The 15,397-nt window shown below is 46.6% G+C and overlaps 4 non-coding genes and 2 pseudogenes across 4 annotated transcripts; all 6 read right to left on the bottom strand.

Annotated features, from left to right (window-relative positions):
* Positions 1–324: 324 nt before the first annotated feature.
* LOC141200102 (U2 spliceosomal RNA) lies at positions 325–515 on the bottom strand. Its single transcript, XR_012271834.1, has one exon. It is a non-coding gene; the product is annotated as a U2 spliceosomal RNA (small nuclear RNA).
* A 1,115-nt stretch (positions 516–1,630) lies between these two features.
* On the bottom strand, positions 1,631–1,824 carry LOC141200826 (U2 spliceosomal RNA). Its single transcript, XR_012272535.1, has one exon. It is a non-coding gene; the product is annotated as a U2 spliceosomal RNA (small nuclear RNA).
* Positions 1,825–2,642: 818 nt separating this feature from the next.
* LOC141200981 (U2 spliceosomal RNA) lies at positions 2,643–2,736 on the bottom strand (annotated as a pseudogene).
* Positions 2,737–3,851: 1,115 nt separating this feature from the next.
* On the bottom strand, positions 3,852–4,031 carry LOC141200861 (U2 spliceosomal RNA; annotated as a pseudogene).
* A 6,192-nt stretch (positions 4,032–10,223) lies between these two features.
* Positions 10,224–10,414, bottom strand: LOC141200101 (U2 spliceosomal RNA). The gene has a single exon (XR_012271833.1). It is a non-coding gene; the product is annotated as a U2 spliceosomal RNA (small nuclear RNA).
* Positions 10,415–11,529: 1,115 nt separating this feature from the next.
* On the bottom strand, positions 11,530–11,728 carry LOC141200840 (U2 spliceosomal RNA). The gene has a single exon (XR_012272546.1). It is a non-coding gene; the product is annotated as a U2 spliceosomal RNA (small nuclear RNA).
* Positions 11,729–15,397: the final 3,669 nt, after the last annotated feature.

The raw sequence follows: 15,397 nt of genomic DNA, 5'->3' as shown, positions 1-15,397 counted from the left end.
TATTGTGCAGCTTATCTCACCACCTGTAGTTATTTAGGTGAAAGCTCCAAAATGCTTGCCTAATATGTCTGTTTATCCAAAAGGAAGTAAAAAGGGAGAGCTAGAAAGATAGCATTGCATCACATTACATGGCAATGCAATGCACAGTTGCTGAAGTTGAACCAAAATGAGCTTGTAATCTGGCTTCTGCAACTTTGAACATGAAAAATCCAATGAGGAGAAGAAAAGCAAAGCCAAAGAGTCCATCCCCAAATCCGACAAACAAGCAAAATGAACAAAAAACATTGAATTCAATTCTTTCTGATTTTAGAAACTGCATTAAAGAAGGGGTGCACCGGTCCTGGAGATACTGCAATACCAGGTCAATGCGTGGAGTGGACAGAGCAAGCTCTTTTTCCATCTCCCTGTTCTAAAAATCCATTTAATATATGGTCCCCAGATAGGGGACGTATCAGATATTAAACTGATAAGAACAGATACTACACTTGATCTTAGCCAAAAGGCCGAGAAGCGATAACCAGAATTGGTTTCAAACTACGGAGCCACCCAAGGATCCTGAAAAGTCCATTTGTGGAGATGAGCTCCTGGACTCCCGTTAAGAAGACATGTTGTCAACCTCTAGATCCCTTACATGCCTGCACTTTTCGGCTTGCTGCTGCTGCAATCCACGCGTTTTAGATCTGCATAACTCCACCTCTTTAAACACAGCACCTTCACCCCCTGCTGTTCCCACCCGCCTCAACACCGTTGGAAGGGAGGAGAACCAATTAAGGCGGGGGGTGGGGTGGAACGAGCAGCTGTCTACCCTTAGCAGGAGGGCTCCTGATTACATACCTCTCCTGCTGCTGCTGCTGCTGGCTGTCCAGCAGCAGACTGAAGGTGGCTGCTGCTGTGCACAGGTATATAAAGGCTCAGAGCCTATTATGACACGCGCAGCCAGCGTTCCATTGCCACATTCCATCTACTGCAGGCAGGATACCTGGCTGGCTGAATGTCGCTGAGAAGCTCACAGAGACCGCCATAAGCAACAGTTTAACAGAATGCCACAGACTAATCAACCAAACTTTTTGGGTTGGGTTCTCTTTTATAGTCTGCAGGCATTAAATGAAAGAAGTCAGTGTTCCAGCAGAAGGAGACAACGTTTCAGAAAAGGCATTGTAGCAAACCAAAAAAGAAATTTTAAGCGCAGCAGAGTAACCAGCGCACATACCTGTTAGCTCAGGTGAGTTTAAAAGGCTGCTGTTGATAACAAGGGCATTTGCTAAATAGATGGTGTGTGTGCAACAATATACTGAAAGGTCAATTATATTGTGCAGCTTATCTCACCACCTGTAGTTATTTAGGTGAAAGCTCCAAAATGCTTGCCTAATATGTCTGTTTATCCAAAAGGAAGTAAAAAGGGAGAGCTAGAAAGATAGCATTGCATCACATTACATGGCAATGCAATGCACAGTTGCTGAAGTTGAACCAAAATGAGCTTGTAATCTGGCTTCTGCAACTTTGAACATGAAAAATCCAATGAAGAGAAGAAAAGCAAAGCCAAAGAGTCCATCCCCAAATCCGACAAACAAGCAAAATGAACAAAAAACATTGAATTCAATTCTTTCTGATTTTAGAAACTGCATTAAAGAAGGGGTGCACCGGTCCTGGAGATACTGCAATACCAGGTCAATGCGTGGAGTGGACAGAGCAAGCTCTTTTTCCATCTCCCTGTTCTAAAAATCCATTTAATATATGGTCCCCAGATAGGGGACGTATCAGATATTAAACTGATAAGAACAGATTTTTTTGATTGAATATATCTTTTATTAGCACAAAAAATAAGTTAACAGACAGTGTACAGTGCCGCAGCCCAGTACACACAGAATTCTACATCATATTTACATAGCATGAGGATACGACGCACTAACTAGACACATCACACCCCTATGCTACACAAAACACTCAATCTGAAAGAAAAAGCATGTCAATCAATACAGTACGACGAACCGTGATAAGGGATGGGGATTGGGAAAAAGGGGATGGGGAGGGGAAAATCACAGGCCCGAAGCTTTATTGAAAGACAAGACACATAAGGGGAGAGGGGGAGGAGGGGTTTAGTCCTCGTCCTCGTCCTCCGGACCGTCCATGATGGAATAGTCTCTGAGCAGGCTGTGGATCAGCCTGCGGCAGTCCTGGATGGACATCCTCTCCCTCCTCAAGATGAGCCGGTTCCTGGCGACCCAAACGGCATCCTTGAAGCAGTTCATAAGGCGCAAAGCCTCCTGGATGGCTCCGACGGTATGAACCCCAGGGAAGAGTCCGTAAAGCACAGAATGGTGCGATAGGCTCGCCCTGGGGACAGAGTTCCTCAGGTCGTCCTCAAGTGCAGTCAATAGGCGCTGTGCAAATCCGCAGTCCCAAAAAGTGTGCAAAGATGTTTCCTCCACGAAGGGGCACCTTGGGCAGTACCGGGTCTTGCACAGGTTCCGGGCATGCAAGAATGACCGGACGGGCAGTCCGCCCTGAATCGCCATCCACGACAAGTCCTTGTGCCCGTTGGTCAGCCTGTCAGACGACACATTTGTCCACACAGTCTCCAGCGTGTCCTGGTGAAGTCCTGTGATGTTCTCCACGTCATCCTTGGCTCTGATTAGCTTGTGGATAGTTTTGGGCTTCCACAAGTCGGGCTTGAGTCCCTCCAGTTGATAAGAACAGATACTACACTTGATCTTAGCCAAAAGGCCGAGAAGCGATAACCAGAATTGGTTTCAAACTACGGAGCCACCCAAGGATCCTGAAAAGTCCATTTGTGGAGATGAGCTCCTGGACTCCCGTTAAGAAGACATGTTGTCAACCTCTAGATCCCTTACATGCCTGCACTTTTCGGCTTGCTGCTGCTGCAATCCACGCGTTTTAGATCTGCATAACTCCACCTCTTTAAACACAGCACCTTCACCCCCTGCTGTTCCCACCCGCCTCAACACCGTTGGAAGGGAGGAGAACCAATTAAGGCGGGGGGTGGGGTGGAACGAGCAGCTGTCTACCCTTAGCAGGAGGGCTCCTGATTACATACCTCTCCTGCTGCTGCTGCTGCTGGCTGTCCAGCAGCAGACTGAAGGTGGCTGCTGCTGTGCACAGGTATATAAAGGCTCAGAGCCTATTATGACACGCGCAGCCAGCGTTCCATTGCCACATTCCATCTACTGCAGGCAGGATACCTGGCTGGCTGAATGTCGCTGAGAAGCTCACAGAGACCGCCATAAGCAACAGTTTAACAGAATGCCACAGACTAATCAACCAAACTTTTTGGGTTGGGTTCTCTTTTATAGTCTGCAGGCATTAAATGAAAGAAGTCAGTGTTCCAGCAGAAGGAGACAACGTTTCAGAAAAGGCATTGTAGCAAACCAAAAAAGAAATTTTAAGCGCAGCAGAGTAACCAGCGCACATACCTGTTAGCTCAGGTGAGTTTAAAAGGCTGCTGTTGATAACAAGGGCATTTGCTAAATAGATGGTGTGTGTGCAACAATATACTGAAAGGTCAATTATATTGTGCAGCTTATCTCACCACCTGTAGTTATTTAGGTGAAAGCTCCAAAATGCTTGCCTAATATTTCTGTTTATCCAAAAGGAAGTAAAAAGGGAGAGCTAGAAAGATAGCATTGCATCACATTACATGGCAATGCAATGCACAGTTGCTGAAGTTGAACCAAAATGAGCTTGTAATCTGGCTTCTGCAACTTTGAACATGAAAAATCCAATGAGGAGAAGAAAAGCAAAGCCAAAGAGTCCATCCCCAAATCCGACAAACAAGCAAAATGAACAAAAAACATTGAATTCAATTCTTTCTGATTTTAGAAACTGCATTAAAGAAGGGGTGCACCGGTCCTGGAGATACTGCAATACCAGGTCAATGCGTGGAGTGGACAGAGCAAGCTCTTTTTCCATCTCCCTGTTCTAAAAATCCATTTAATATATGGTCCCCAGATAGGGGACGTATCAGATATTAAACTGATAAGAACAGATTTTTTTTTTTTTTAACCAAATCAGATAGGCCGGAGCATAAGCTCAATCAAATCGACTTACAAAAGCCTTTCATTGACACTTAGCCTTTCATCACACTTGGTATATAATCAAAAATAAAACCAAACCTTATCATCAGGTACATTATACACTACTAATTAAACTTTACCAAAAACCTCCACTTTTTAAACTTCCAGATCCCTTCAGCATCTATAATACTTCCACGTTCCTGATCCCAGAGGTATATTACATACATACGTGACAGAATCAATCTCAAACATTCATTAACTGACATTTTCTTCCTTTTAAAAACTAACAAATTCCTCGCATCCCACAAACTTTCAATTACACACACCACCAACAACCATAAAATCCTATCCTTAATTCTACTACATGCACCCATCCCAAACATAGCAAGTTTCCAATTAACATACTTTACACCCACCAATTCCTTGCAAAGTCCCCCTATACCCTTCCATACATCATATGCAAAATCACAATCCCATACCATATGTCTAACATGCTCTCTCAAACCACATCCATCCCTCGGGCATACCTCAGATTTAACTAAATCCTTCTTCTTTTGCACATCTCTAACAGGCAAAATGTCATGCAATATCATCCAAGCGATATCTCTCTGTCTGTTAGTCACACCATCTATACTTAATTTTCTCCACATCTCGGTTACTTCCTCCCCTCTCAACCCATTGATATTACATACCACCTCACGCTCACGCACCATCCTAATGACTTTCTTCTTTTGCCTAAAATCACTCATGTTAACGGACAACAAATCATACTTCCTTACAAATTTCTCAACACAACCATACCATACAGGACACTTAAAAGCAACAGGCACTCTAGCATCCCTTTTGACCCACTTTAAGCCATAAAGCATCCATCCAGCCGAATACTTCATCATATAAGCACACTTATTACTTTTCCCTAGAACCACCACCACCATTTTCACGTAACTAATCCCTAAAAAGAAATCAATATTTGGAAAATCCAAACCACCATTTACACATAACTTATAGACATATTCCCGTTTCAATTTCTCCATGCGACTTCCCCAAAGAAAATTAAAGATGAATTTCTCAGTTTTCCTAATTTTCTTAAAAGCAGCAGGATATACATTCGCAACAAACAACAAAATAGGCAAAATAACCGCCTTAATAATCAGAACTTTCCCAGTCAGAGTTAATTCTCTCATTCGCCAAAAATTCAACTTGCGCACCACTCTCACCCCACAATCTTCCCAACTCTCATTTCCTTTCAAATCATCATTAAACTTAATCCCAAGCACCTTTATTGCACCATCCTCACACCTCACACCATCCATCCGTACATTCCTCTCACCAAAACATTTAAAGGAACTCTTAGTCCAATTGACCTTAAAAGCTGAGACACTACAAAACAAACTTAATATCAACCTTGCCCTACTCATCGCAGCCATATTCCCACTCACAATCACTACATCATCCATGTAACCTAGAATTCTCACATCCTTTCCATTACTCCTAGGAATAATCACACCTCTCATAACCTTATCCTTCCTAACCATACACATCAACACTTCAATCACACTAATAAACAAAAAAGGGGACATAGGGCACCCCTGACGCACTCCTGATTTAATTCTCACTTTCTCACTCAACCACCCATTCACCAAAAATTCACTTGAAACATTACAATACAAACTCCTAACACAGTTTACAAAATTCCTGGAATAACCCATCTTAGACAAAACCTTAAACATAAAGCTATGTGACACACGGTCAAAAGCTTTTTCAAAATCAACCGAAAACAACAAACATTTCTGCTTACGACTCATACAATCCCCAATCACATCACGCAACAACACCAAATTTTCAGTCATACTTCTCCCAGGCACTGCACACACTTGATCTTCATCCACCACACCGCCAATCACTTCCCGCATCCGGCTAGCCAACAATTTACTAAACACCTTATAGTCTGCATTCAAAAGGGTGATTGGCCTCCAATTCCCCAAATCCTTTTTATCACCTTTCTTATGAACCAAAACCACCACCCCATCTCTCATAGATTCACTCAACATATTCTCCGTGAACATATACTGGCACACCTCCAATAAGTCATTTCCCATCGTGTCCCATTCCTTAACATATAACTCCACGGGCAGTCCATCCTTCCCAGGTGTTTTATTCTTACTCGCAGACATCACCACTTTTTTAACTTCATCCAACACAATTACATCATCCAATATTTCACGTTCATCCTCACCCAAACAACCTTCTAAACACCCCAAAGCATCAGTCAACATCCTATCATCAACCCATTTTTCCCCATACAACTCCTTATAAAACAACACCACCTCCTGCATCACATCCTTCCCACTCACACACACCCCATCACCATTCACCACCTCATCCATATCTACTTTCTTCCCAAAAACTTTTTTGAAAAAAAACCTTGTGCATTTCTCATTTTTCTCCAAATGTTCAATCTTAGAACGGTAAATAATTTCTTTCCCTTTACCCTCAATATATTTCTTAATCTCTTCTTTCACTTGACACATCAAAACATCCACATCCACTCCAATCATCCTTAACTTCCTCAGCCACTCCAGTCTAGAGCTTAAATCATTAAATTTTGCTCTATTCATTGCTGCTTTCCTCCTGCCCCTTTTTCTAAAGAAAAAACCAATCTCACTCTTCATCCAGTCCCACCACTCAAGCACATTCCTGAAATCACTTTTTTTATCCCTCCACCTAACATACATTCGCCTAAAATCACGCATGATCCTATTATCTTCCAGCAAACGCACATTAAGTTTCCACACGCCACCACCATATACAAAGGAAATCTTACCTTCTAGACGTGCCCTCAAACACACATGGTCAGAGAAGGGAACATCTTCCTGCTGGAAATTCCTACAAATAACATTTTGTGAAGAAAAGAAGATACGGTCTATTCTAGACTCTATTCCTCCCCTGTCGGCCTTATAGGTCGCAGGAGGTGGATTACCTAAAAAAACTTCCGCAGCATCCTGTAAGGAAAAATCCGCCACAAGACTCTTGAGTCTTTTACCTGTAACATCCATCTTATCCCCCTCCGTCACACAATTGAAATCTCCAACAAAAATTATTGGCATTTTGCCAGATAAAAAAAAACATAATTTCTCAAAAATTTCCAGCCTCTCCCCTTTATCTATTGGTGCATACATATTTACCACCCTAACCCTCCACCCCCTACAATTTAACTTACATATTACACACCTCCCCGCCTCCACCACCATGTAACTTTCTATCTTAACACTATAACCCTTCACCAAAACACCTACCCCACAATTTTTATTACATACAGAACCAGACCACACACTTTGACCTAAAGGCCATGCATTTTCACTTAAGGGATCGGAGATCCCACACTCCTGGACACAGTATACGTCCGCATCCAAGTTGCTCAAGTAGTCCAAAATTGCCACTCTTCTCGACTCAGATTTAATCAGCCTAACATTTAGCGACAAGATGCTGAGAGCAACTTGGGCACCCATCTATTAATTTGATGTGGCAGGTCACGACAACATGCCCACCTGTACATCATCCTAACCCTTCTGGGGGTAGGACGCTGGACGTGCAGATATCGTAGTTTGTGCCTTCCCCCAAAAAAGACACATCTTGGGGATCGGATGCAGTAGGGTACACCCGGGCTGGACTCACACTGCAGTCACTTAAAGGGGAAAAGGATGGTTCAGTTTTCTTCTTTTTCTTCACTGAAGCGCCTCCATCTTCATCTGAACTATAATCCCGCCGCTGGGGGTCAAAGTCCCCCTGACCTCCCTCCTCCTCAAGGTCAGAAACGACATCGCTCCAGGCCACATGCGGTGTTCTGGTCAGATCAGACTCCTCTTCCCCCTGCAATGTAACCATCATGTCTGGAATTTCAGCCTCCAGATCCTCCACCGGGGCCACTTCCATGCCTATACGATCATCAGTTATTGTCTCAGACTCACTGACATCTGAAGCCACAGACGCGGCCCTCTGCACCGGTGGCTCAGGTGCCAGCTCCATATTTCCTCTTACATTCACACGAACCAGTTCTGGAAAAGCAACCCGAGCCTCCTCCTCATCCAGGAAAGCCAGAGTAGATATCGGAGCAGTCGGAGTTGGAGCAGTCGGAGTTGTAGCTGTGGGTGCAGGAGATTCATTTCTTCTCCTTCCCCTTCCCGCTGCCCCTGCATATGAACCAGGATGGAATATACAGTCTCTGAAGGCATGCCCCTTCTCTCCGCAGAGATTACAGACTATTTCATTTTTGCAATTATTGGAAGAATGACCCACCTCATTGCACTTCCTGCAAATAATCTGTCTGATGTCGCATGCTTCCTGAGTATGGCCATACCTCCTACAATGACGACAAAACCTGGGCGCATTGGGGAAGAACAGGTAACCCCGTTCACTCCCAATGGAAAAATTTGATGGAGGATAATGTATACCCCCTGGTTCATCAGGACTTTCCCGGAACTTGACCATGAAACGATATTTACCGGTCCATAGTTCCTCCTCATTCATGACTTTTACTGCCACCTTGGTAATATAGCAGTGCCTATTTAGAAAGGCATAAATCAAAGCCAAGTCCACATGTGGGTTGTACATGAAAACAGTCAGAGGTACCTCTTTGGAGCAATACAAGATGACAAAAGTCAGCCCATCCAAATATTGATTGTCCAGATTCTTTTTCAAACAATCATAGAAATTGTTGCAAACAGCCATAGAAGTAAATACAAGATTATACTTGCTTTTGAATTGCTGGAGGCACAAGATTTCTTCCTTCTTCACTTCAAGGAGTCCAAACAAAATCTCCTTCACCACGAAGCTGAGGGTAAAGATTCCTTCTTTGCCTTCTTCCACATCAATCTGGGTTCCAAACTTCACTCGAGCCTCACCGGGCCCAGCGTATCGAATGCGTCCCATTATCGCTAGTCGTGTCTACTGGCCAACTCCTTATAGCAGCAAGTGACTTAAGCCATAAAATGGCGATGCCACAGGGACAAGAGTTAACGCACAGACAGCCAAATGACTAGACCCATTACAGATCTGAGCCAAAAGGCCGAGAAGCGATAACCAGAATTGGTTTCAAACTACGGAGCCACCCAAGGATCCTGAAAAGTCCATTTGTGGAGATGAGCTCCTGGACTCCCATTAAGAAGACATGTTGTCAACCTCTAGATCCCTTACATGCCTGCACTTTTCGGCTTGCTGCTGCTGCAATCCACGCGTTTTAGATCTGCATAACTCCACCTCTTTAAACACAGCACCTTCACCCCCTGCTGTTCCCACCCGCCTCAACACCGTTGGAAGGGAGGAGAACCAATTAAGGCGGGGGGTGGGGTGGAACGAGCAGCTGTCTACCCTTAGCAGGAGGGCTCCTGATTACATACCTCTCCTGCTGCTGCTGCTGCTGGCTGTCCAGCAGCAGACTGAAGGTGGCTGCTGCTGTGCACAGGTATATAAAGGCTCAGAGCCTATTATGACACGCGCAGCCAGCGTTCCATTGCCACATTCCATCTACTGCAGGCAGGATACCTGGCTGGCTGAATGTCGCTGAGAAGCTCACAGAGACCGCCATAAGCAACAGTTTAACAGAATGCCACAGACTAATCAACCAAACTTTTTGGGTTGGGTTCTCTTTTATAGTCTGCAGGCATTAAATGAAAGAAGTCAGTGTTCCAGCAGAAGGAGACAACGTTTCAGAAAAGGCATTGTAGCAAACCAAAAAAGAAATTTTAAGCGCAGCAGAGTAACCAGCGCACATACCTGTTAGCTCAGGTGAGTTTAAAAGGCTGCTGTTGATAACAAGGGCATTTGCTAAATAGATGGTGTGTGTGCAACAATATACTGAAAGGTCAATTATATTGTGCAGCTTATCTCACCACCTGTAGTTATTTAGGTGAAAGCTCCAAAATGCTTGCCTAATATGTCTGTTTATCCAAAAGGAAGTAAAAAGGGAGAGCTAGAAAGATAGCATTGCATCACATTACATGGCAATGCAATGCACAGTTGCTGAAGTTGAACCAAAATGAGCTTGTAATCTGGCTTCTGCAACTTTGAACATGAAAAATCCAATGAGGAGAAGAAAAGCAAAGCCAAAGAGTCCATCCCCAAATCCGACAAACAAGCAAAATGAACAAAAAACATTGAATTCAATTCTTTCTGATTTTAGAAACTGCATTAAAGAAGGGGTGCACCGGTCCTGGAGATACTGCAATACCAGGTCAATGCGTGGAGTGGACAGAGCAAGCTCTTTTTCCATCTCCCTGTTCTAAAAATCCATTTAATATATGGTCCCCAGATAGGGGACGTATCAGATATTAAACTGATAAGAACAGATACTACACTTGATCTTAGCCAAAAGGCCGAGAAGCGATAACCAGAATTGGTTTCAAACTACGGAGCCACCCAAGGATCCTGAAAAGTCCATTTGTGGAGATGAGCTCCTGGACTCCCGTTAAGAAGACATGTTGTCAACCTCTAGATCCCTTACATGCCTGCACTTTTCGGCTTGCTGCTGCTGCAATCCACGCGTTTTAGATCTGCATAACTCCACCTCTTTAAACACAGCACCTTCACCCCCTGCTGTTCCCACCCGCCTCAACACCGTTGGAAGGGAGGAGAACCAATTAAGGCGGGGGGTGGGGTGGAACGAGCAGCTGTCTACCCTTAGCAGGAGGGCTCCTGATTACATACCTCTCCTGCTGCTGCTGCTGCTGGCTGTCCATCAGCAGACTGAAGGTGGCTGCTGCTGTGCACAGGTATAGAAAGGCTCAGAGCCTATTATGACACGCGCAGCCAGCGTTCCATTGCCACATTCCATCTACTGCAGGCAGGATACCTGGCTGGCTGAATGTCGCTGAGAAGCTCACAGAGACCGCCATAAGCAACAGTTTAACAGAATGCCACAGACTAATCAACCAAACTTTTTGGGTTGGGTTCTCTTTTATAGTCTGCAGGCATTAAATGAAAGAAGTCAGTGTTCCAGCAGAAGGAGACAACGTTTCAGAAAAGGCATTGTAGCAAACCAAAAAAGAAATTTTAAGCGCAGCAGAGTAACCAGCGCACATACCTGTTAGCTCAGGTGAGTTTAAAAGGCTGCTGTTGATAACAAGGGCATTTGCTGAATAGATGGTGTGTGTGCAACAATATACTGAAAGGTCAATTATATTGTGCAGCTTATCTCACCACCTGTAGTTATTTAGGTGAAAGCTCCAAAATGCTTGCCTAATATGTCTGTTTATCCAAAAGGAAGTAAAAAGGGAGAGCTAGAAAGATAGCATTGCATCACATTACATGGCAATGCAATGCACAGTTGCTGAAGTTGAACCAAAATGAGCTTGTAATCTGGCTTCTGCAACTTTGAACATGAAAAATCCAATGAGGAGAAGAAAAGCAAAGCCAAAGAGTCCATCCCCAAATCCGACAAACAAGCAAAATGAACAAAAAACATTGAATTCAATTCTTTCTGATTTTAGAAACTGCATTAAAGAAGGGGTGCACCGGTCCTGGAGATACTGCAATACCAGGTCAATGCGTGGAGTGGACAGAGCAAGCTCTTTTTCCATCTCCCTGTTCTAAAAATCCATTTAATATATGGTCCCCAGATAGGGGACGTATCAGATATTAAACTGATAAGAACAGATTTTTTTTTTTTGATTGAATATATCTTTTATTAGCACAAAAAATAAGTTAACAGACAGTGTACAGTGCCGCAGCCCAGTACACACAGAATTCTACATCATATTTACATAGCATGAGGATACGACGCACTAACTAGACACATCACACCCCTATGCTACACAAAACACTCAATCTGAAAGAAAAGCATGTCAATCAATACAGTACGACGAACCGTGATAAGGGATGGGGATTGGGAAAAAGGGGATGGGGAGGGGAAAATCACAGGCCCGAAGCTTTATTGAAAGACAAAACACATAAGGGGAGAGGGGGAGGAGGGGTTTAGTCCTCGTCCTCGTCCTCCGGACCGTCCATGATGGAATAGTCTCTGAGCAGGCTGTGGATCAGCCTGCGGCAGTCCTGGATGGACATCCTCTCCCTCCTCAAGATGAGCCGGTTCCTGGCGACCCAAACGGCATCCTTGAAGCAGTTCATAAGGCGCCAAGCCTCCTGGATGGCTCCGACGGTATGAACCCCAGGGAAGAGTCCGTAAAGCACAGAATGGTGCGATAGGCTCGCCCTGGGGACAGAGTTCCTCAGGTCGTCCTCAAGTGCAGTCAATAGGCGCTGTGCAAATCCGCAGTCCCAAAAAGTGTGCAAAGATGTTTCCTCCACGAAGGGGCACCTTGGGCAGTACCGGGTCTTGCACAGGTTCCGGGCATGCATGAATGACCGGACGGGCAGTCCGCCCTGAATCGCCATCCACGACAAGTCCTTGTGCCCGTTGGTCAGCCTGTCAGACGACACATTTGTCCACACAGTCTCCAGCGTGTCCTGGTGAAGTCCTGTGATGTTCTCCACGTCATCCTTGGCTCTGATTAGCTTGTGGATAGTTTTGGGCTTCCACAAGTCGGGCTTGAGTCCCTCCAGTTGATGCTCCCCCACAAATCGAACGACGTCTCCGTAGAACCATGGCGTCGTCCAGTTGTAGGGGAAGGAGCTGTCCCACTTGTCCCAGCCGAGTCGCCTCCAAAGAGGAAGCAGGAAGAAGCGAGACATGGACCTGCCCGCGGAGCCATTCTTGACTTGCAAAGTCCGGCGGACACAATCACACACAAAAGAGGATCGCAGGAGGGTGGGGATATCTGGAACGCCCTTCCCACCCTTGCGAGGCTCCTTGTACATGACGGCCCGCCTGACTCTGTCCATCTTGGATCCCCAGACAAAGTGAAACACTGTCCTGGTAATGGCCCTGCACACAGTGACGTGTGGGGGCCAGGCCTGCGCCGTGTACTGCAAGACGGGCAGGACCTCATTACGCAGGATGAGTGCCTTACCCTCACAAGTGAGGTGTCTGAGGCTCCAGAGTCCGATCCGTTGCTTCACCTTGGCCAAGCGTTCTTGCCAGGACTTGAGGGCCGCTCCTTCCTTCCCGAACCAGACTCCCAGCACCTTGAGGAAATCCGGTTGAATGTTGAAGGGGAAGGGGGCGGAGGAGGCCGGCTGCCAATCCCCGAAGAGCATGGCTTCCGACTTCCTGCAGTTGACTTTGGCCCCTGAAGCCCGGCCGAACCTCTCACACGTCTGGACGAGGGCGTCGACTGAACCACGATCAGCGCAGAAGACGGTGACGTCGTCCATGTAGAGCGAGCACTTGACCTCGTGTCGTCCCGGACCCGGTGCGGTGATCCCTCTGATCTCTCCATTCTGCCGGATAGCCTCTGCGAAGAGTTCTATAACACAAACAAAAAGAAGAGGTGATAGAGGGCAGCCTTGTCTGACCCCAGAGAGGACAGGGAAGGGGTCAGTCTTCCAGCCGTTCACCAACACCGAGCTGTGGATATCAAAATACATCAGACGGACATACGAACAAAACATGTTACCCAAACCTAACCGGTGCAGAGCTCGGCCCATGAACTCGTGGGAAACCCGGTCGAAGGCCTTCTCCTGATCCAAGGAGACCAGGGCCGCGTGTGCGCGGCGGACCTTGATGTACTCGACCGTGTCCCGCACGAGAGCAAGGCTGTCTGCGATGCGACGTCCAGGGATGCCGCAGGTCTGGTCCGGGTGGATGATCCGTCCGATGATCGTCTTAAGTCGTGTCGCCATCGTCTTGGCCAGGATCTTGTAGTCCACGTTGAGCAGAGTGATGGGACGCCAATTCCTCAGGTCGCACCTCTCTCCCTTCCGCTTGTACAGGATCGTGACCATTCCTTCCCTCAAAGATGGAGGCATTCTACCCTCCACCACCATCTCCTCGTACAGGTCCAACAGGTCCGGACAGATGAGGTCTCCCAGCGCTACATAGAGCTCCGCTGGAAGACCATCACTGCCCGGGGTCCTGCCGGTCCTAAAGGATTTAGCGGCAGAGAGCAATTCGCCCACCATCAGAGGTTTGTCCAAGGCTGCCGTGCCTGCAGGATCAAGATGGTTAGTGATACCTGACAGGAACTTATCAGCAGCATCGGGGTCGGTAGTCTTGTGGGAGTAGAGTTCGCTGTAGAAGTCGCTGACGACCCTCATCACGTCCTCCTTCCCACGTCGCATGTTTCCGCTCTCGTCTCGCAGCTCGTTCAGGGGCGTGTGACCGGCATGAAGTTTCCTGAAAAAGAATGAGTTACATTTCTCACCCTTCTCCAGATTCTCCACTTTGGAACGGAAGATGATTCGCTTGGACTCCTCCTCAAAGTGCCTTTTCAGGCTCTTCTTGGTCTCCTCCAGCTCCTCCCTCACGTCCCAGCCGCAGTGAAGAAGGTCCTGCAGCGACCGCAGCTCGCGCTGCAGCCCTCTGAAGTCCCTCCTCTTCTCACACGCCTGTTGTCGACCCTTGGCCTGAAAGAAACAGCGAAACTCAAGTTTAACATATTCCCACCAATCAGAGACTGTTTGGAAGCTACCCTTGTAGGACTGCCACATTGCGTAGGCTGCTCTCAGCTCCTCCACGACTTCATCCTGAGCCAGCAGAGCACAATTCAGCTTCCAGGAGCCGGGGCCGGACGGAAAACCGTCGCCGAGGACACCTTGTAAGTGAATGGCTCTGTGGTCGGAGAAGAAGCAGGAGACCATCGAGTGCCTACTCTGCCTGACTGCCCGAGAGGTGAACACAAAGTCAATCCTGGAGCGGAGTGAGCCATAGGGTCGGCTCCACGAATAGTTCGTGGAGCCTCTCCCCATGGAGCTCACCACGTCCTGAAGAGAGGCCTCGGTTACCATCTCGATGAGCAGCTTGGACGTGATGTCCAACTTGGCAGATGTGCCAGAACTACGACCGTCCTCCTCGATGGGGCAGTTGAAATCCCCGGCCATCACTAAGGTCCTGGTGGTGGCAAGCTGAAGCCGCAGGGTCTGGAAAAGCTCCAAACGCTCATTCTTCAGTGGGGACGCATACACGTTGATGAACCTGACAGGTTCTCCCGCCCAGTTGCCATCTACAACAAGAGCCCTGCCGCAGATGAGCTCCTGGACGGACTCAAGCGTGAATGCGCCCCCCCTGATCAGAATTGCGACCCCCGCAGACTTGCAGTCACCCCCACCGGACCAGTAGGATGGACCGTGGGACCACTCCCTGGCCAGATGTTTGAAGGACCTAGAGGAGGGAAGGGAACATTCCTGCAACATATAAACATCACACAACTGGGAAGTAAGGAAGGCATAAATAGTCTGACGTCTGAACTTGTCCTTGATGCTCCTGACATTAATGGAAAATAAGTTAATATTAGCCATCATGTAGGGAAAAAAGA

Source organism: Phyllobates terribilis, unplaced genomic scaffold (genome assembly GCF_046119375.1).
Source record: "Phyllobates terribilis strain yellow unplaced genomic scaffold, ASM4611937v1 Scaffold_108__1_contigs__length_5656254, whole genome shotgun sequence".
In the NCBI taxonomy this organism is placed as follows: domain Eukaryota; kingdom Metazoa; phylum Chordata; class Amphibia; order Anura; family Dendrobatidae; genus Phyllobates; species Phyllobates terribilis.
The sequence above is the reverse complement of the archived record's forward strand: the minus strand, read 5'-3'. Positions and strand labels throughout refer to the sequence as shown.